The 22,565-nt window shown below is 38.4% G+C and overlaps 1 pseudogene; it reads left to right on the forward strand.

Moving 5' to 3' along the window:
• Window positions 1–21,404, forward strand: part of LOC124973534 (growth arrest-specific protein 7-like) — a 37,665-nt pseudogene extending 16,261 nt beyond the window's left edge.
• The last annotated feature ends 1,161 nt before the right edge of the window (window positions 21,405–22,565 follow it).

The raw sequence follows: 22,565 nt of genomic DNA on the forward strand, positions 1-22,565 counted from the left end.
AACCAAAGTTTATAATCAAAATCAGGAGAAGACACAGAATAATCTGTAACAGTAATAGCAGTGTCTTGTGGCTTAAACTGTAGTGCAGTATGATGAAAACCACATTCAAACCATTTTGGGAAATCTGTTTCTAAATTGAGTAGATTTCAAGATTTGTCTTTATGACTGTTAAATTCATCACACAGTTTAAAAGGAGGCGATAAAGCCACCAAAATATTTGTATCATTATAATTAGCATATCCAAGTGAGGTTATCTCTATGAACCATATATCTCTTTTGTTGTCTTCTTCTCCTGGACAATCAGTAATGTAAGTCCTATAACTTAAAGGGAGACATCCCAATGGCACATGTAGATTATCTGTACTAAAGCACATTGGTGTCTCTTCAGTAATTCCATGAAATGTATTTGTAGATGCTATTTTATGTGGTATTAAAGAATCTGAAATCCCTCCAAGTAATTGAGGCTCAGTAGTAAATACTTTAATATTAAATCTGCTCCAAGTAGTTGGATGCAGTAAGGGAGGATTTGGAAAATAGGTCCAGTAAGTTTTCCCTTCATTATCATAAGCATGAATAAGCAGTACCTGAGTTGAAATGAAAGCAATCAATGCAAAAAAAAAAATAGCCTCTTGGATTTTAGGTTTTCTGGAGCCATTCATCATGTGTTAAGCAGTGGCAGTCAGGCATTTCACTTGTCCCCAAGTCAGCAGATCTGAATTGCAAGTTGCGGATGGTTGTGCAAGTCACAACATTTTCATCTTAAATACTAGCCCTTCTTCGTCCATCTGATTGGGTTGGTAAGGGATCCAATACTCTTTGTACTTCCTCCTTCGAATAGGGCTCATTGTAGTGAGGTATCAATCTGTCTGGAATCCACAAAGGTGTTTCAGCATCTGTGGAATTACACAAGCATAGACTCGACCGAATGTTAGCAAGACATCAGGTCCTCTCCATTTACCAGATAATAAATCTTTCCATTTTACTAAATTTTGTCTTGACCTTTTACTTTCCCAATGTCTCATCATTGTAGTATTTCCCTCCTTGTCAGTATTTAGATGATTTAAAACAAATAAACCATGTTGTAAAATATGATGTGGGGAAGAGTATTTAAGCTCTCCCTCTTTTAGCTTATTTGTATTTTTAATCTTTGATGGCTCCTTTCTACTATTGCTTGTCCTTGTGAGTTATAAGGAATTCCTGTAGAATGAGAAATATTAAACCTGGAACAGAAATCTTTAAATGGTTTTGATGTAATTGCAGGAGCATTATCAGTTTTTAATTTTTTAGGCATTCCTAAAACAGAAAAACAAAAGAATAAATGTTGAATCACATCCTTGTAGGTTTCCCCAGTTTTGGCTGAGGCCACAATAACATGCAAAAAGGTATCAACTGTAACATGAACATAAGACAATTTTCCAAATTCTGATATATGAGTTACATCCATTTGCCATAAGACATTAGGTAAAAGTCCTCGAGGATTATCTCCCATCTGTGGAGAAGAAATAAATTTAGGACAAACATAACAATTTTTAACAATAGTTCTAGCTTCTTCTCTAGAAATATGAAATTGTTTTTGTAAGGCAGATGAGTTTTGATGATGATTTTTGTGTGATATAATAGCTTCTTCTATAGCTGTTAAAATAAAATTCTGATGGTTGTATAATATTTCCAGTTGTAGAGACATGTTTAAACAGTTCTAAGATGGTGACTGGCATTTGGTCCAAGAGGTGGTACATAATTAGTTTTAACATGGTGTGATCTACCTTTGTCTGATTGGTTGATGTCTCTTCTGTGCTAGTGGTCAACAGATGTTCCTCATTCTTAATTGGTACTATGGTGCATGCTCCAAATGTGCTGCTTAATCCTAAACTCATTGTCTGCCTTAGTCTATATAAGACATTTTCTTCACCTGGGAGGAGATCGCAGGACGGAGGACTAAGAACACACCTCTGGCTCACAGACTGCAGGCTGCAGGTTATATGCCACATGCCGCATCCCACACGTCCAAGAAGCAGCCCATCTCTAAGAAGCAGTAGAACTCTGAAAACAGCCTCTCTGAAAGCGTAGCACCTCTAAAATTAAGCAAATCCTCTCTTCCTCTAAGCAAAGCCTCTCTTCCTCTAAGCAAAGTCTCTCTTCCTCTAAGCAAAGCCTCTCTTCCTCTAAGCAAAGTCTCTCTTCCTCTAAGCAAAGTCCCTCTTCCTCTAAGCAAAGCCTCTCTTCCTCTAAGCAAAGCCTCTCTTCCTCTAAAAGCAAGCAAGGAAGCAGCCCAGAAAAAGAAGTAGTTCATTCCCAGTCCACCTCCGATAAATTCCCGTGGGATTGTTGCTGCAGGTGGCAACACCAGTAATGAACTTTACCTTAAAATGCTATATAGAATAAGTTACCACATTGTTTTTTTAGTTGGTATACTTTCATCAAACTTGTAACTATGGGCTGCTCTAAGTCTTTCTTCTTCTGAAGGTTTTTTTCTACAAAGAAATGACAAACATAATCATGTAAAAGACTCTAACAGGTACTCCAAAATATAGTTTCCTTATAAGGGTTGACTAAATATTTTAGAAAAGCTTTCTTTCCAATATACAGTTTTTACATAACTGATGTTACTATAGAATTTTTTTTCCTAGTTCAAACTATCACACAGAGTAAATGTTTTTGCTAAATTCTGCAAAAGGTCAATAGCAAACCTACAAAACTACAAGATTTTATTCACACAAGATTTGGGACATCATGAACTCCTTATGGCAACATTCTTTTTCATATCCTCCTCAAGTGGGTCTTTCAAATTAAAACATCTTAAAATACCTTTTTTTAATCGGGGATTGAACTCAGGGGCAGTCATTGAGCCACATTCCCAAGCTCTTTTTGTGTTTTATAGGGACAAGTTCTCAATGAATTGTTGAGGGCCACACTAAGTTGTGGAATGTGCCTTTAAACTCACCATCCTCCTTCCTCAGCCTCCTGAGCTCCTGGGATTACATGCATGGTCTAACTTCTCAGGTAATTTAAAACAACATAAAACATAAATTAAATATTCAAAATATATTTCAAGATCAGTAAATATTAAGTATATGTTTGTTTATCTCCATGTTTTTTTCTATTAGTGTAGGATTGAACAAAATTGATTTTCAGAATTTGGAATTTAATGTGATTGTGATATTATATAAATTTCTTTTCATTTTGTTGTATAAATAATCCTAGTTAACTTGACCTTGAGCATAAGTCAGTTACTAATAATTCACAAAGTTTATCCCAGTTAATATATGAAAACCTTTGGAGAGAAATAACTGTGGGAGATGCTGAAAGGCTGCACCAGACAGGTGCAGTGGTGCATACCTGCAGGCACAGTGCAACAGGAGACTAGGGCAGGTGTGTTGGGGTTTCCAAGCCAGCATCAGCAAGTTAGGAAGGCCCTGAACAACCTAGCTGGACTCCGACTCTAAGTAAAATTCAAAAATGGGGAGGATTGTGTTCAATCTCTGGTAAAAACAAACAAACAAAAACCAAAAACAAAAAGTCAGAAGAAAACCCCCAAACGAAAACAAAACACAAACACTGCCACAAGGGTTTAGGGAACAATTACAGAGACAAGATTTCTTTAATAAGTCCAGTAAACTGAGAGCAGTCAAAGAGTTGAACTAGATCAGAAATTTAGCCAGACAACAATGGCCCATTTTGTCATAATTTTCAGATGTAACACATTAGCATGGACACCATTTAAGTAAGATGTGTGGAAGGTAAACCTTCAGAGCTGACCTGCAACTTAGCCCCTAGGCAAGTACCCCCACACTGGGTCACTCATGGACATAATAAAACACTGGCATCCATCATTGCCAAGGGAGCACAGGGTGTTCTTCCCAAGTGGAAGGATTTGACTGTGGGGTCAAGGGCTGTGGTCACCATGGAATTCTGTGTACTTCATGGACAAGGAATTTCTTCTTTTCTCAACTGCCAGATAGATTGGTCAGAACTTCTTTAGGATTTGATCATTGAATATTTCCAAATTAATTAAATTGACACAATTATATATGACTGTGTTTACAAATTCATTTGACAATTCCTCTGAATAAGAGCAGATTATGTGAGTGTAAGTTATCTTGATTTGATTGCTATAGTTTTCCTCTGTGACAGTATTTGACACAGGTTCTGTGGCATATTTGATGAATCCAATAAATATAGATGAGAAGGATTTATGCAAATATATTGAATCATATTTAAGCATTCAAAGATGCATTGATAAAATTAAACATTTTATGAAGGATCCATGGAAATGATGTGGTAAATCTAAAAAATTACTTAATAAAATGACTCAGGTTCCTGTAAGGTGATATAATGACAGGTAGTATAACTTTAAAAACCAGATAAGAAGAGCATTTGATCTACTCCAGAACTACACTCAGTAAAATTAGAATAATTATGAATTCATTCTAATTTTCCTGAGAACAAGTGTCTTCCCATGACACTCCTCACAGTTTTCCCAGCTGTTTGTTCCTGAGAGTGTAGATGAGGGGATTCAAGAAGGGAGGAATAAAAGACAAAGTCAAAGATGTTCTGCAGTGTGTCAGAGGTTACTGAAGGCCTCAGATACACACCTGTGCCAGAAATAAAGAAGATGGACACCACGGGGATGTGAGGGTTGCAGGTGGAGAAGGTCTTCCCTGTCTCTCTGGTGGGAAATTTCAACACAGCAGAAAATATGTGAATATATGATATGGTAATAAAAGTAAAGCAACCACCACAGGCCACCACAGCAGTGACAAAAGAAGGATCATGATGCTAGTGGTCTCCGCAGAAAGCAGACATCACAGGAGAACTGAGGGATCACGTTTCACTGGCAGAAGGACAGCTGGAATGTGTTTCCAGTGTGCACACCTGCATACACCAGACCACTGGGCAGGGAAGGCAGGGACATGCAGACATAAAACTGAGGGTTTATAGTTATAGAGTACTCTGGCAGATGGCTACATAGTAGTACCAGGCCATGATGGAGAGAAACTGAAGTTCAACACATACAAAAAAATGACCAAGTTCTGCTTTGCACAGCCAGCCACTGAAATGGCCCTGTTGCCAGTGAGAGAGTTGACACAGGCATTGGGGACTTTGATGGAAATGAAGCACATGTCCAAGATAGACAGGTTCCTGAGGAAGAAGTACAAAGGTGTGTGCAGGTTCTGGTCAGCAGTGGTAACAGTTACGATGAGCAGGTTCCCTAATCAATCCCGCAATCCCTCGTCACCTACATCATCATTTCCTCTGTTCTCTGCAAACCAGGGTCTCCTCAGGACCTTGCCATGTTAATCACACCCTTTCTTTGAAAAGTGACCTTCTTGCTGAGTCTTTCTGGGCTTCTCTGGAAATGTGTTTGTCCCACATGGCAAGGGGTTGGTGACCCTACTCAGGCAAGATGTTTTTAATTTCACAGTCATGGTGAAATTCAAGGGGTCCCATCCAATCTGCCTGTCACCTGTGTCTGGTCCTCATCTCAGCTCCTCCATGACACAAGCCTGAAGCTCACTCCTGAGTGACCTCCTCTTCAGAGCTGACAGACATGCTTTTTTCTATTAGACAAATGATGAAAATGCAGTGGACCTGAGATGTGGCTCCAATGCACTTTTCCTCTGAAAACTTATTTGTAATTTCTAATGCATTCTTCCACTTTTGTGTTTTGTTTGAATATTGACATATTATACTAAATTGCAGCAAATATGTGTGTGTTTATCATCCCCACATCACCGGTGCACATCTTTAAATTTTTGACCATGTGATAGTCATCATTTTACATATTTAGCAGCAATTACTGACATTCTGCAGAGTAGTTAATAAATAAAAATATTGTGACATTATTGACTAACTACTAATGTTGACTGATTTTTTCCACTAATTTGTAAAAATGAATACCACTTCAGTAGGCTTTGGGCCTCCTTGTGTCCTGTAACAGATACAATACACACTCTTGAAATAATAAAAGAGGATATTGTTACCTCCATGCCTTTGCAGGGTAAGATCTAAAACAGTAATTGCTCAGAAAACATTACTGCTGACACAAATATGGCCAAGCTATTCCAGATGCTGGGTTTAGGTAAACAAGAAAATTATTGGAATTTTATATAATGTTATTATTACTCTAGGGGTAAAATATGATAGTACACTATAGAAGAAAGCAAATAAATACCAAAAATTCAGATGATGATGAATGATGTGATGAATTAATATGAACATGGGTCAGGCTTCTTTCCCTTGCTGTGAATTGCAGGACTATAGGAGAGGTTTTTTTTTTTTCTTCTTTTCTTCTTTGTATGAAATCTATGATGGAAAGCCATCATGTATTTAAAATTCACGAGGTGCATTTAAACTTGGAGCCATTTTCTTCATGTTGAACAATATATACTCTACTTTCTTTTCATTTCTCCAACAGAACTTAGTGCATTCCCCACTAAGTAGTTTGAGTTATATGAACTTCATTGTTTTTCTTCTTATTTATGTGATTTAACTGTAGTTTTAAAAATTTTCTGAGTTTGACTTTGTCTCTTCTTTCTTCAGTCTCAGAGGATATCTGGGATCATGGAGTACTGATCCATCCTCATGTGTAACATGGGAAATACAAGAATAGGAACCACCCCCTAATTTCTACACAGAGCCTCAGTCAATCTCAGTAGGCTTCAAACATAGTTTCTTCAGGAAGACAGATTTAAAAAAAAATCCAACATGCTTTAGTTCAGATATCTTCTCCAAAATTATATTAGTGTTATTCAGAACAGTATTAATATTTAAGTGTGGACAAATGCCTAGCAAAAAATCCCCTTCTACAAACAATTAGATAAAGAGAAAATAAAATAAAAGGTGGAATTGAAAGGCAGGGAAATGCTTCTGAAGAGAGGCAATTAGGACTTAATTCCAGGAACATGAAGAGGGACTGCCCAAGTGTTTCCCCTAAAAGTGGGGAAAACTCGGAATTTCACTTCTTGTATTGCTCCAGATAGTGTTTAAAATAAGGAAACAAACAATAAATAAGTAATTTAACAACTGCAAATGGTAATTCCGGTTGCAAGGCACAGAGAATTTTCATTTTCTAAATTACATTTTTTTATTTTTAAAATTATTATTTACTACTATTGATAAATCGTTGACAAATATTAAGGTGATATTTATAGTTTCTGAAATTCATAGTATGCTTCCAGAATTTTATAATTTCATTTTTTGTATGGTTACCACTGGACAGAGACTTCCTTGTAGTCACACCTCATATATTGGTAGTAAAAAATGTAAAATTAGGAAATACAAGATGGTGGACTAGAGGGTGACTGCATCTCCCATCACTCCAGAACTCAGGATTCATGAAGGGGAGGTATTCAGAGACTCAGACCAACATAGGCCATGGGATGAGTCTCTCTCACTGGGTGAAGCTGGGCCCAGGTGGCAGGCCTGGACAGTGGGCAGCTTCTCGGAGCAGGGCAGACCAACGAGAGTCTTCGCCAAGCAGCACTGCTCCCTCCAGTGGCAGGTGTGATCCACAGCCAGCTTCTCAGAGCAGGCCCACCCAGTGAGAACTTTCCAAGCCCCAGACCCAGTGGCAGGCCCTGGCCCACAGGCAGCTTCTGGGACCAGGGCAGGACACTGAGAGACTTTCCTGAACAGCCCTGCTCCCTTCGGCCGCAGGTGGTGTCCACAGCCAGCTTCTTGGAGAAGGCCTGCCCAGTGACAGGATTGCCACACAGAACCAACCCCAAGCCCTGGACTGAGTAGGGGGTCCCGGCTCACAGGTGACTTCTGGTACCAAGGCAAGACAGCAAGAGGCTTTCTCAAGCAGCCCAGCTACCCCTGACAGAGGCAGACACTGTCTACAGTCAGCTTCTCAGACCAGGCCTTCCCAGTGAGAGAATTTCCTAGCAGAACCAGCCCCCAGTCCTTGACCCAGTAGCGGGCTAGGGGCAGCTTTCTTTGGAAACACTGCATTATCAAGTTTCTCCAATATATCAGGCTACTGAAGGCTGGGAGGTATTATACTGAAAATCTACAGGGACAATATAAGCCAATAGAGGAAATCTGTAATATCTCAGCATCCCACTGATGTCTGACCAATATGAGAAAACAAGGGAAGAAAATGTCCCAAACAAACCTAAATACTATATCAATAAAACCCAATGACAGCATTGTGGTAGGCGAGACCCAGGGCCCAGGGTTATGCCACATTCATCCAAGATGGTGACTGGCTGAGAGCCAAAGGGCATGCTGAATGCACCTGGAGAAAAACAGGAAGTGTTTACCATTGGCTGTATGAGAATTAGTTCATCCGCCTAGTGCGTGCACAGATTTATCTTACATGTATGCTTGAGCTCCTGATTGCTTGACCTTTAATAGGATTGAATGGACATATCTGACTACAATTTCTTATTCATGAGACTGCTTATATATTGAGGATGTTATCTGAATAAAGAGGAAGCTGCTTCATGAAATTCTGAAGAGAACGTGTCGTTTGTCCCACTGGTAAGTGGCAAGCGGCAATTGATGGCTCGTACAGGGAGTGGTGAGCACTCAGGTAAGTAATAAAAAATTTTTTTCACTAGCATAGTCAACTAGCAGGTTTCCCTATTTGAGGAAATGGTTGCCTTAAAGTTTTAATGGAAGGTTCCCCTAGAGAGGGAATGTAACGAAAGGCTGTCCCAAGAGACAGCAAAGGACATCCTGTAGTAAATGAATATATGCAAGGCATTATTTGTGTTACCTTTTCTTGTTTGGTTTCTGTTTGTTATTGTTGTGGCAATATGGACATTAGTTCATTTCTGTCTGACTTCCAAAAAACCAAAATTCCAAGAACAGTTAAGAGAAGGGGAAAAGATATTAGAAACTGTAAAAGAAGAACAATCAAGTCAAGCTTCTAAAAGAGAAAGTAGATGGTCAGACTCAGAACAGAGATGTAACTCTGAAGAACAGGAGCTATCTGAAACAGAGCTAGAAAAGAAGTTCCCTCAGTGCCATTTAACCCCTACTGTGCCATGCCCTCCAGTGTATAATCCAGATCACCACTCTTTTCCAAGTTGTAGGGGTGCATGTACCTGCTGCACAGGGGCGGTCCCCAGACAGTGGGCTGATGTAGAATCTCGATCAGTGTTCCCAATATTCCCGGTATTGGAAGATCAAAACAATCAGACATATCATAAAATATTAGATAAAAATTAGTAAAACAGTTAAAAGAGGCAGTTATGTCCTATGGAGTATAAGCTGCATTTACCATTTCTTTATTAGAGAATGTTGCAATTCAAAATATTACTCCAACTGATTGGGGTAATTTAGCAAAGGCATGTTTATATGGGGGACAATATCTCATGTGGATGGTGGCTAACCAGAAGTTATGCTCTGATACTGCCTGACATAATGCAGTTGTGGAAAATCCTCAATGGAATCTAAACATATGGACAGGCCAAGGACCATATGAAGGGCAAGGTAATCAGAACCCTCAACTTTTAATCTATCATTGTATGAATGATATTTTGCTAGCTCATACCCACAGGAGTGTTTTGGCAAAAGGGTCCTATTCTACGGGTTCACATGAATTATGCCCCTAACAAGGTCTTATCTTTGTTTACTGAATCTGTGGCAGAATTAATCCCTTTCCACCTTTGGATCACATCCCTCAACAATATCTTATTAATAATTCAAATTCATGGGCTATAGTCTTTACTATTACTTCTGCTATTTGACAATCATTTGCCATCTGATCCTCTTCACCAATTTTGGAGTCAACATCCTATAATTTTTCCTAAAGTCACCCGAAAAGAACCTATTATAGGAGCTACCCTTATATTTACTGATGGATCAAAAAATGGTATGGGTGCTATTACTATAGATAATGTTTCAGAAACATTGCTGTTTAATACTCTATCTGCACAACAAACTGAACTATTAGTCACTATAGAAGTATTCAAAACCCACCATGAACCTTTTAACCTATTCTCTGATATGTTGTTAAAGCTCTTCAAAATTTAGAATTAACTGGCCTGATTTCCCTCACCTCCACTATTACTAAATATTTACAATGCTTTCAAAAACTTATCTGGGACAGAAAAGATCCTTTTTTTATTGGGCATGTTCGGGCTCACACTGGCCTTCTAGGTCCTCTAAATTTACACAATGATTTAACAGACACAGCCACCAGAGACCCACACATCTTTAATACGCTTGAAAATGCAAAAACTTTTCATTCCAAATTTCACATAAATGCTTCCACTCTACATACACTCTATAAAATTACTAAGGCAACAACTTGGGACATAGTCAAGTCTTGTGCTAAATGTGCTACATTTTTTCCTAACCCCTAGTTAGGAGTAAATCCAAAAGGGCTTCAGTCCAATCGTATTTGGCAAATGGATGTAACTCATTATTCAGAATTTGGAAAACTACAATTCATTCATGTGTCTACTGATACCTTTTCAGGATTTATTATGCCCTCTGTTCATACTGGAGAAAAAAAACAAAGATGTAATAGCACACTGTTTACACTCTTTCTCCATCCTGGGGGTTCCCAAACAAATTAAAGCAGATAATGGTCCTGGATATACGTCCCAGGCCTTTAAACAATTTTGTTCCACCTTTGGTATTCAACATGTCACAGAAATTCCCTATAATCCTACTGGACAAAGCATTGTTGAGCATGCCCACTTAACACTAAAAAACATGCTTTTTAAACAAAAAGGGGGAATGGGACATCATACAGATCCCCTAAAGACAAATTATCTGTTGCCTTGTTCATCTTAAATTTTATAAATCTCAATTCTGAGGGCCAATTGGCTGCTGACCATCATTCAGAGCCTAATAAAAAAACATCTACCACAATTGCTCTGGAAGGACATTCTATCTGAACAATGGAAAGGCCTGGATTCGGTATTAATCTGGACTCGAGGGTCTGTTTGTGTTTTCCCACAGGATGCACAATCACCAATTTGGTTGCGGGAGAGATTGTTCAAGGCCTCAACAGAGACCCAAAAACAGGAAGAAGATGAGGAGGCTTCTCCTGCTGATGGTGTTGGTTATTTATCATCAAGTTAATGGAGGAGACTCACGTGAACTATGGGGGATAGTAAAGACGTGGACCTATCCTGTACACTTTACCAACTCTTCTATTCTATATCCTCTTATTTTTACAACAATTGGACACAATTCTCCAGTCCGCTGTTCATTGGGGAAAAGAATGGTTTGGATTTTTGTCCATGGGATGTTTATTGTTTGTTGTATCTGTTCTGTGCATATAGTGTTTATACAAAGTGCGTATACATCGGTGCAGAGAAACAGCCATTATTCGCCAAGCTCTCATCGCAAATGATGCTGGTTCATCCCCCCAAATATTGTTAAATATGCTGGACCAGTAGTCAAAGAAGGGTAAGATTCATGGGAAGCTCATACCGACCTAAGACAGGAAATGAGGGCTAGAGACTCATTGTCCAATGAAGGGTAAGGATGTTGCTCTGCCGTGGACAACCTAAGACAGGCACGGTCTCCTTTATAAACAGACAGGGGGAAATGTGGCGGGCGAGACCCGGGGCCCAGGGTTATGCCACATGCATCCAGGATGGTGACTGGCTGAGAGTAAAAGTGTGTGATGAAAGCATCTTGAGAAAAACAGGAAGTGTTTACCATTGGCTGTATGATAATTAGTTCAGCCGCCTAGTGCGTGGACAGATATAGCTTACATGTATGCTTGAGCTCATGATTACTTGACCGGGATTGAATGGACATACCTGATTACAATTGCTTATGCATGAGACTGCTTATATATTGAGGGTGTTATCCAAATAAAGTGGAAGGTGCTTCATAAACTTCTGAAGAGTACGTGTCATTTGTTCCGCTGGTCGGCAGCAAGCAGCACAGCACAGCAGAAGAAATGTCAGAAAGGGAGCTCAGAATGTACATAATTAAAACAATCAGGGAAGCAAACGAAGAGATGAAAGAACAAATGCAGGCATTGAAGTATGAGATGAAAGAGCAAAGGCAGGCATTAAATGATCACACCAATCTACAGTTAAAAGAAAAAATATGGGACGCAGAAGATAATTTCAATAAAGAGTTAGAGATTCTGAAAAACAAACAGAAATCCTTGAAGTGAAGGAAACAATAAAACAAGGTAAAAACTCCATAGAACGCATAACCAATAGGATAGAACACCTGGAAGACAAAACTATAGGCATTGAAGACAAAATATTTAAACTTGAAAACAAAATTGACCATAGAAGATGGTAAGAAATCATGAAGAGAATCTACAAGAATTATGGAATATCATGAAAAGGCCAAATTTAAGAATTACTGGGATTGAGGAAGGCTTAGAGAAACAAACCAAAGGAAAGAACAATCTATTCAATAAAATAATATCAGAAAACTCCCCACATCTGGAGAATGAAATGGAAAACCAGGTACGAGAGGCTTATAGGACTCCAAATATAGAAAATTATAAAAGACCCACACCAAGGCACATTATTATGAAAATACCTAACATACAAAATAAAGACAGAATTTTAAAGTCCTGCAAGAGAAAATAATCAAATCACATTCAGGGGGAAACCATAAAAATATCAGCAGATTTTTCAATACAGACCCTAAAAACTAGAAGGGCCTGGAACAAAATTTACCAAGTCCTGAATGCCAACCAAGAATCTTATACCCAGCAAAACTTACTTTCAGATTTGATGATGAAATAAAATCCTTCCATGATAAACAAAAGGTAAAAGAATAAACAAAAAGAAAGCCAGCATTACAGAACATTCTCAGCAAAATATTCCATGAGGAAAAAATGAAAAACAATGCAAATCAGCAATGGAGGAACAAGCCTAAAGAAATAGCCAAATAAAGAAGAAAGAAAATCATGTTAAAAAACAAAAATGAGTCAAATGCCTGGGAATACAAATCATATCACAATAATAACCCTGAATGTTAATGATCTGAACTCATCAATAAAAGACATAGACTGGCGGATTGGACTAAAAAGAAAAATCCAACAATATGCTGCCTGCAAGAGACTCATCTCATAGAAAGAGATACCCACAGAGTAAAGGTGAAATGATGGGAAAAAAAATACCATGCACACGGACACAGCAAAGAGCTGGAGTTTCCATCCTCATTTCAGATAATGTGGACTTCAAGCCAAAACTAGTCAGAAAGGATAAAGAAGGACATTAAATGCTGCTTAAGGGAAGCATAAATCAGCAAGACACAACAATCATAAATATCTATGCCCTGAACATTGGCTTATTCATGTATATCAAACAAATCCTTCTCAATTCCAGAAATAAAATAGACCACCACACAATAATACTAGGTGATTTTAACACACCTCTCTCACCACTGGATAGATCTCCCAAACAAAAATTGAATAAAGAAACCATAGACCTCAGTAACACAATCAACAATAAAGACTTAATGGACATATATAGAATATACCATGCAATAAAGAGCAAAAACACTTTCTTCTCAGCATCACATGGATCCTTCTCTAAAATAGACCATAGTTTTTGCCACAAAACTACTGTTAGCAAATACAAGAAGACAGAGGTACTACCTTGCATTCTACCAGATCATAATGGATTGAAATTAGAAATAAATGACAGAATACAAAACAGAAACTTCTCCAACACCTGGAGATTAAATAATACACTATTATATGATGAATGGATAACAGAGACATCAGGAGTGAAATAAAAAAAATTTTCTTAGAAGTAAATGAGAACAAAGACATATCATATCAAATCATTATGAAAGCAGTACTTAGAGGAAGATTTATTTCATGGAGTGCATTCAATAAAAGAAGAAAAAATCAACAAATAAATGACTTAACACAACAGCTCAAAGCCCTAGATAAAGAAGAGCAGATGAACACCAAAAGTAGTAGAAGACAGGAAATTGTTAAAATCAGAGATGAAATCAATGAAATTGAAACAAAAGAAACAATGAAAAAAATTAACAAAATAAAGAGTTGGTTCTTTGAAAAAATAAACAAAATTGATAAGCCCTTAGCCACACTAACAAAGAGAAAGAGAGAGAAAACTCATATTACTAAAGTTTGGAATTAACAAGGAAATATCACTACAAACATGAGTGAAATACAAAACATAATTAGAAGCTATTTTGAAAATCTATACTCTAACAAGCAGAAAACCTTGAAGACATCAACAAGTTTCTAGAGACACAAAATTACCTAAACTGAACCAGGAGGACATACACAACTTAAATAAATTAATTTCAAGCAATCAAATAGAAGAAGTCATCAAAAGTCTACCAACAAAGAAAAATCCTGGACCAGATGAGTTCTCAGCCAAGTTCTACAAAACCATTAATGAAGATCTCATTCCAATATTCCTCAAAGTATTCCATGAAATAGAAGAGGAGGGAACCCTCTCAAACTCATTCTATGAAGTCAATATTACCCTGATACCTAAACCAGACAGAGACACATTGAGGAAAGAAAATTTCAGACCAATATCCTTAATAAACATTTACGCAGAATTTCTCAAAAAACTTTAGCAAATTGCATACAGAATATATCAAAAAGATAGTGCACCACAATCAAGTGGTTTTTAACCCAGGGATGCAGGTTTGTTCAACATCCAGAAATCAGTAAATGTCATTTGGGGCTGGGGAGGGAGCTCAGTTGGTAGAGTGCTTGCCTTGAAGGACAAGGCCCTGGGTTCAATCCCCAGCACCACAAAAAAAATTAAAAATTTTAAAAAAATTTTTTAAAAAGTCATTCACCATATCAACAGACTTAACATTAAGAATCACATGATTATTTCAATAGATGCAGAAAAAGCATTCGATAAATATAGCAACCCATCATGCTCAAAACACTAGAAAAAATAGGGATAGTGGCAACATTCCTTAAACTTTATAGGCCATCTACGCTAAGCCCATGGCCAATATCATTCTAAATGGTGAAAAACTGAAAGCATTCCCCCTAAAAACTGGAACAAGGCAGGGATGCACTCTTTCACCACTTCTATTGAACATCATCCTTGAAAATCTAGCCACAGCAAGTAGACAAACCAAAGAAATTAAAGGGATATGAATAGGAAAAAAAGAACTCAAACTATCCCTGTTCACTGATGACATGATTATATATTTAGAGAAACCTAGAAATTCCACCAGAAAACTTTTAGAACTCATAAATGAATTCAGTAAATTAGCAGGTTACAAGACCAATGCTCATAAATCCAATGCATTTTTATACTTAAGTGATGAATCTTCAGAAAGAGAAATTAGGAAAACTACTCAATTCACAATAGCCTTGAAAAAAATAAATACTTGGGAATCAATCTCACAAAAGAGGTGAAAGACCTCTACAATGAGAACTACAGAACACTAAAGAAAGAAATTTAAGAAAATCTTAGAAGATGGAAAGATCTCCCAAGTTCTTGGATAGGCAAAATTAATATTGTCAAAATGGCCATACTACCAAAAGTGCTATACAGATTCAATGCAATTCCAATTAAAATCCCAATGATGTATCTTACAGAAATGGAGCAAGCAATCATGAAATTCATCTGGAATAATAGGAAACCCAGAATAGCTAAAGCAATCCTTAGTAGGAAGAGCAAAGTAGGGGGTATCACAAAACCAGAACTTCAAATATACTACAAAGCAATAGGAACAAAAGTGGCATGGTATTGCTACCAAAATATTCAGGTATATCAATGGTACAGAATAGAGGACATGGACACAAATCCAAATAAATACAATTATCTCATTCTAAACAGAGGGGCCAAAAATATGCAATGGAGAAAAGATAGCTTCTTTTGCAAATGGTGCTGGGAAAACTGGAAATCCATATGCAACAGAATGAAATTAAACACCTATCTCTCACCCTGCACAAAACTGAACTCAAATGGATCAAGGTCCTCAGAATCAGACCAGAGACCCTTCATCTTACAGATGAAAAAGTAGGTCCAAATCTTCAACATGTCGGCTTGGGATCAGACTTCCTTAACAGGACTCCGATAGCACAAGAAATAAAAGCAAGAATCAATAACTGGGATAGACTCAAACTAAAAAGCTTTCTCTCAGTAAAGGAAACTATCAGCAATGTGAAGAGAGTCTACAGAGTGGGAGAAAATCTTTTCCACTCATACTTCAGATAGAGCACTGATTTCCAGAACACAAATAACACTACACCAAGAATACAAATAATCCAATCAACAAATGGGTTAAGAATATGAACAGACACCTCACAGAAGAATATCTGTTAGCAATCAACAGATACAAGAAAAAAATTTCAACATCGCTAGTAGTAAGAGAAATGCAAATAAAAACTACCCTAAGATTCCATCTCACCCCAATTAGAATGGTGATTATCAAGAATACAAGCAACAACAAGTGTTGGCGTGCATGTAGGGAAAAAGGTACATTCATACATTGCTGGTGGGCTTGCAAATTAGTGCAGCCACTCTGGAAAGCAGTGTGGAGATTCCTTAGAAAATGTGGAATGGACCCTCCATTTGACCCAGCTATCCCACTCATCGGCCTATACCCAAAGCACTTAAAATCAGCATACTACCATGATACAGCCACAAAAATATTCATAGTTACTCAATTCATAATAACTATATTATGTATCCAACCTAGATGTCCTTCAGTTGATGAATGGATAAAGAAACTATGGTATATAGTTGTGTGTATATATATATACACACAATGGAATATTACTCAGCCACAAAAAATAATAAAATTATGGCATTTGCAGGCAAATGAATGAAATTGGAGAATATCATGCTAAATGAGATAAACCAATTCCAAAAAAAAAAAACAAAGGATGAATAATCTCACTGATAAGAGGATGATGACACATAATGGGGTAGGGAGGGGCAGGAATGGAGGAATGAAGGACTGTATAGAGGGAAAAGAGGGGTAGGAAGGGTGGGGGGAAGGGCAAAACAACAGAATTAATCAACATTACCCTACGTAATTGTATGCTTACACAAATGGTATGCCTTTACTCCATGTACAAACAGAGAAACAACATGAATCCCATTTGTTTACAAGGAAAAAAAAAAAGAGGCTTCAGATGAGAGTTAGTGGTCAGTAACCTTGGGTTCAGTCCCTGGTACCAAAAAATAAATAAAATAAAATAAACTATTTCTAAAAATAAAAAGAATTGTAAAATTATTTGTAAAAGACGACATAATTTTAATCAATACAGCAAGTTGAGGTGGATGAATTCAAAATGGTTCCATGAAAATTGTATGCAATATTGAATTTTTCTTCCTACAGTAACTGGTATATTTTAAGATATATTATTTATATAAATACTTTTTTCTCTACCTAACTATTGTCTATCAGGTATTTTCCATGTTATACTTTTTGCTTTAAAATGAATGTATTTATTTTTCTTCTCTGGAATTTCTGTGTAGACTATTCTGTGAAATTTCTGAGTATATTACAAGTAAGAGTAAGTTAAAGAAAAGAATTTAAACCAACCAGAAATCACCTGAGGAACTCTCCCACACTTAATTTGCATACAGCCTGCAGATGTCCCCCAAGGTATCTGTGTTTCTATTGCAAACTTGGCAATCATAGAAAATGGCATTCTGCAGTTTTAAGGACCCTCTGAACTTCCTGTGTTCTTCACAGAACTAACCATTTTTTTTTTTATTCCTGGGCTACCTGACCCTTGGATGAGATTGCAATTTTCTGAGCAGAATAAAAATGAATCTCAGATGTGTTTGAACACTAACTGCCAAATACTCACTCCTGAGATTGGTCTAATATCCAAGAGGGAGCAGAACAGAGTCTCTTCTTGGCTTCTCCCTTCAACTGTGTCTGCACCATAGTGCATCTGTCCAGCAAGCACAGTGCCATGTGGGATGTTGGGAGCTCAGTTGCCTCTGATTTATGTTAATCTAGTGCTTTTCCAGTGGAGTTGCAACCCAGGAGCTTAGAGATCTGCCTGTAATGACAGCAGGAGGCCTGAGCACAGCAGCAGGCAGAAGAAACTCCAGTGCCCAGGGGAGAGGACCTGGCCATGTGCCAGCATGGGCAATGGAAGACACAGGCGAACTCCTGTGCTTGACATTGCCCTAAATTGTAATTGAGAAACTAATGACACTGTGGATAGACTGATGGTGATCACTGTGTGTTCCCATTTCTGCACTACTCCTTAGTGTGAGTTATGGGTGATTATGTGGGTCAGTTAACATTAAGAGAGATGAGAAACTCTCAGTCACTCACCAACCTGTAAGTGAGAATTCTCTAATACGCTCTGTAGTTCAGTGGCAACTTGTTTTTATCATTGAGATGGAATTCACATCATATAAAATTAATCTTTGTAAGACTTAATGATATCAATTCAGTTATTTACCATATTTTCAAAATTGTATAACTTCCAACTACATTTTGTTCCTAAATACTTTCATTACTTCAGATGAACCATTTAATCCACTGTACACTTTGTCTGTATTATTCCTAATTATAGTCACTGAAAATGAGTATGTATTTGAGTATCTGAATAAAATATTAGTTGAATTTTGTATAAATAAAATAATTCATTATGTGATTCTTATTCTGGTTTAAGTAAACCTAATGATTTCACTACTAATCCACCTGGTAAATTGTATCTTTAGTTCATTCCTTAAGAATGAATGACTATTCATTACATGTATATGCAGGAATCATATTCATCTACACATTCATTTTTGCACATATTTTCTTCATTCTGCTAATATAATGAGAATGTTATATTGGTATTCATATATTTTACCAGCTTTGACTTCTCTGGTATACAATTAAAACTCTGTATCATTATGTTTAATAATTATGTCCATAAACAACTCAGATGAAGAAAAACTTACTTTGATTCATGAGTTCATAGTTTTTTTCTGTCATTGGCCAGTTCCATGGATTTGTGTCCATGGTGTGTGTACACTAAAGAAGGACACAGCTAAGGGAAGTTGTTCAGGATGTGACTTTCAGTAAGCAAAGATAGGGAAGGGGAAATGGGTTGCAAAGAAGATGAATGCTTGCAATCCAGGTACCATCTTGGGACTGCAGAGTGGCAGAGCCTATGGAAACTGAAACTGAGATTTGTGAGGTAGTAGAAACCTTCAGGCACACTGTAAGTCTACAGGGTAGAAAATGTACTGCTTCAGATCCCTATGGCTAGATGGGAAGACACACTAACAAAATGGAAAATAAAGGGGGGAATAAAGCACTCCAAACAAACCAGAATGCTCCAATTATAGATTCCATTGACAGCACAGTAGAAGAAATGGAAGAGGAGTTCAGAAATTAATTAATGAAACTACTCTTTGACTTTAAGAAGGATATAAAGACTGAAATCAGAGATATGTTTCATGAAATGTAAGATAACTTAAATAAAGAAATGAATATCCTGAAAAGAAATCTAGAATAATCATTGAAGTGAAGGAATCAATAAAACAAAATAAAATTCAATGGAAAGTAGCACCAACAAGGACACGATTTGGAAGACAGAGCCTCAGGCAATGAGACAAAATATATAATATTGAAAATTAATTTGACCACACAGAGAAGATGATAAATTGGGTGATATTTCCTGTGGGGGCATCTGGAATTCCATCCAGTGTTTGACAAAGATCCTCTGGAGGATGATTACAAAGGCTCATCCTAAAAGAAATCGCTGGATATTTTGCTCCGGAGCATGGTGTTTTTTCTGCTCTGTTTTTCTGAAAATATATTACTCATTTCAGTCTGAATGGATTGCTTAAGGGGATGAGGGGAATACAACAAAAATTCCAGAAAATATTACCTACAATCTGAAAAAAATGGGTCTTTACCACTAACAAAATTAAAAACAATTTTGTATCCATGCAATGAGTCCCTGAAAGACTCTGGAGAAAATAGTTATAGCTCTGACTTTGTCTCCAACAGGCTTAAATTTTAACGATTGTTTTGTTTATGTGTGGTGGTGAGGTAAAAGAATAAGGTTTCACAACATTCCTTCCTTCCTACGAAGAATATGTCACCCCTATAATAAATGTTGGTACACAATAACCATTGGGACCGCTGTCCTCCTATAACCCTTAACTCAGCAATTTAGATATTAACCAGATGGACCTAGTAGAGATGGTCATGTGAGGTTACTTGTCTATCACTTTAACCATGAGAATAATAAGAATAGTCTTAGGTCACATAGAGTTTAGATATTAAGGAAGTAAATATTGTATTAGCTCATCGACGTAGTTAGATATTCTTAAAACAATTGTGATTAGGTAAGGATAATCTGTAAGGTTACTGTTTTCTCATAATCTTTCGGTTCCTTGTTAAAAACAATTTCTGCCTATGCTTTGGAAACTTCTTTAATATTAACCGCAAGACTGCTATTATAGTTTGAAGAAAAATGTATATAAACCCAGCCTTCCCCATAATAAAGTGGGAGTGATTGCACCAGAACTACAGCCTGTGTCTTTCATTCTCCACCCATCACTGACGCTGTCTCCATGAGCCCCGTTTATCTGTGTGGAACCCATGGACTGCTCCTAGGGCTGGACCCTGGCAATTTCCTCACACAGACACAATGCCTGAGAAGCAGTTGTTGAAGCCAAGGGAGTGGATCTACTGTCACTACTTCTGGGCTGATAAGAAAGAACCCCAAGGCAATGGCACTGGGGCCAGGTATGAACTGCTGCTCCATAAGGAACTGAAGGGCAAACAAATGCAGAAAGAAATGTCTTAGTTTGTCCAAGAGAGGATAAAGATTGAAGAGGAGTATGCAAATAACTTGGCTAAGATCTCTCAGAGTTTCTCGGCAGTACAGGAGGAAGGCTCCCTGGGAGAAGCATGGGTTTAGGTGAAGAAGAGCCAGGTAGATGAAGAAGAAGTTCATCTCAACTTCTCCACCAACCTTCACAGCAAGGTAGAAAAGCCCCTAAGACACTTTGGTGAGAACTTCAAGAAAGACATGAAAAAGTGTGACCACCATATCTCTGACCTCCACAAGCAACTCACCAGCTGCTATGCATTTGTGGAGAAGGCCAAGAAAGCTTTCACAGAGAAGCAGAGAGACCTGGAGCTGAAGACCCAGCAGCTGGAGATCAAGCTGAGCAATAAGAAGGAGGAGAACATGCACAGCAGAAGCCCACACAGGTTTGTGATGACCTCATGCTCTGTGTGGACCTCTACGACCATGCCCAGTTCAAGTGCTTTGAGGAGATGGTGACCACCAAGAGCTGGTGTGGTGGGAAGTGGAGAGGGTGCAGATTATCTGGCAACATTTGTACCAGTACTCATAGCTGCAACACAAGACGGACATTTTCAACCAAAGCATAGTTGAGCTTTGAAAACTGCTTTGAAAAGTGAACCTGGCCAAACACAGAGAGTTGTGGGTCAGAGAGCACAAAATGCACAACATTCACCCTGTGGACAGTGAGATCTATATGCGCCTGTGTCACCCCTGAGGTCCTGCACAGGAGAGGGGTCGAGTGTCCCACAGAGAGGAGATGGTGGCTCATGCTTGGTGAAGCTGCCTTCCCACCCACTCTCCTGTTCACTGAGGTGAGAGCTGATGATTCCAGAAGGGTTGCCCAGCTGGGGAATCCCAAATATTCCCAAGCCAAGAAAACACACCTGCAACCCTGCCCTTGTCTCCAAAACTGAAGCCACCCTAACTCCATGCCATGCTTGTTGCTCTGAGAACAAACTGAGTCTGGAACTTTGGGGTCCCTGCTGACTCCCATAGGAGTGGCCATCACACATTTATGCCCTTGGATGCCCGAAGGTCCATCCTCCCACTGGTCACTTTCTCTCCTTAAGGACTTTGACATATCAGGGGAGGGCCACCTATGCCTCCAAGCCAATGTCAGGATCAGAATCATTGATAGAAGGCGTCATCAACTCAGCCTGCACCTAGAATCCCTGATAGGATTCTTTTTTCTCATTGCATTCTTAAATCCCAAATCTAGCTGTTCTTTTCCACTTTTTATCCTCATGAGTCTTAGGAATGCCTGTTTTCTGTCTTTCCAGACCAACCCCCTGCCAGGAGAGTTCAGGATGGAACTACCTCATTTGGCAAATTAGCCCCAAGTCGAACCTTTGAATCATGGTTTCTATCATACAAAACATCATCACTGAGTCTCTATTCCAATCCATCCATTACTCAGATCCTTTCTCATTCCCACCCTGCCACCTCTGCTCAGTCTCACTACAGGGAGTTTTCCAAAGTTCTCAGCCAGCAAGACCTCCTTCAGCTCTGTGCATATCCAAAGGCTTTGAGGGATGGAGATGAAGCAACTCACCTCAGAAACCAGATGGGGTCTGTCTGCCATGGTATCCTGACCATCAGTGGGCTACCCTGACCAGCACTCTCCCAGACTACTCACCATGGAGTTAATGGGGCTGGGTCAGTCCTACATGGGAGACAGGTTAGGACAAGTCCCCTTTGTCATTCCCCATATGGCTCCATCTGCATATGCAAGATAGGGTTTGTGCTGTTGTTCCTTGTATGGGCACTGCCGACTTCCATGGTCATAGGAGTTCTTTGCTATCCAGGCTTGTCCTGCTCCCTGGGCCTCCAGCTCCTCTGTACTTTCCAGAGCCCTATTCCAAGTCCTCACATGGCG

The sequence above is a fragment of the Sciurus carolinensis genome, assembly GCF_902686445.1.
Source record: "Sciurus carolinensis chromosome 19 unlocalized genomic scaffold, mSciCar1.2 SUPER_34, whole genome shotgun sequence".
NCBI classification, from domain to species: Eukaryota; Metazoa; Chordata; class Mammalia; order Rodentia; family Sciuridae; genus Sciurus; species Sciurus carolinensis.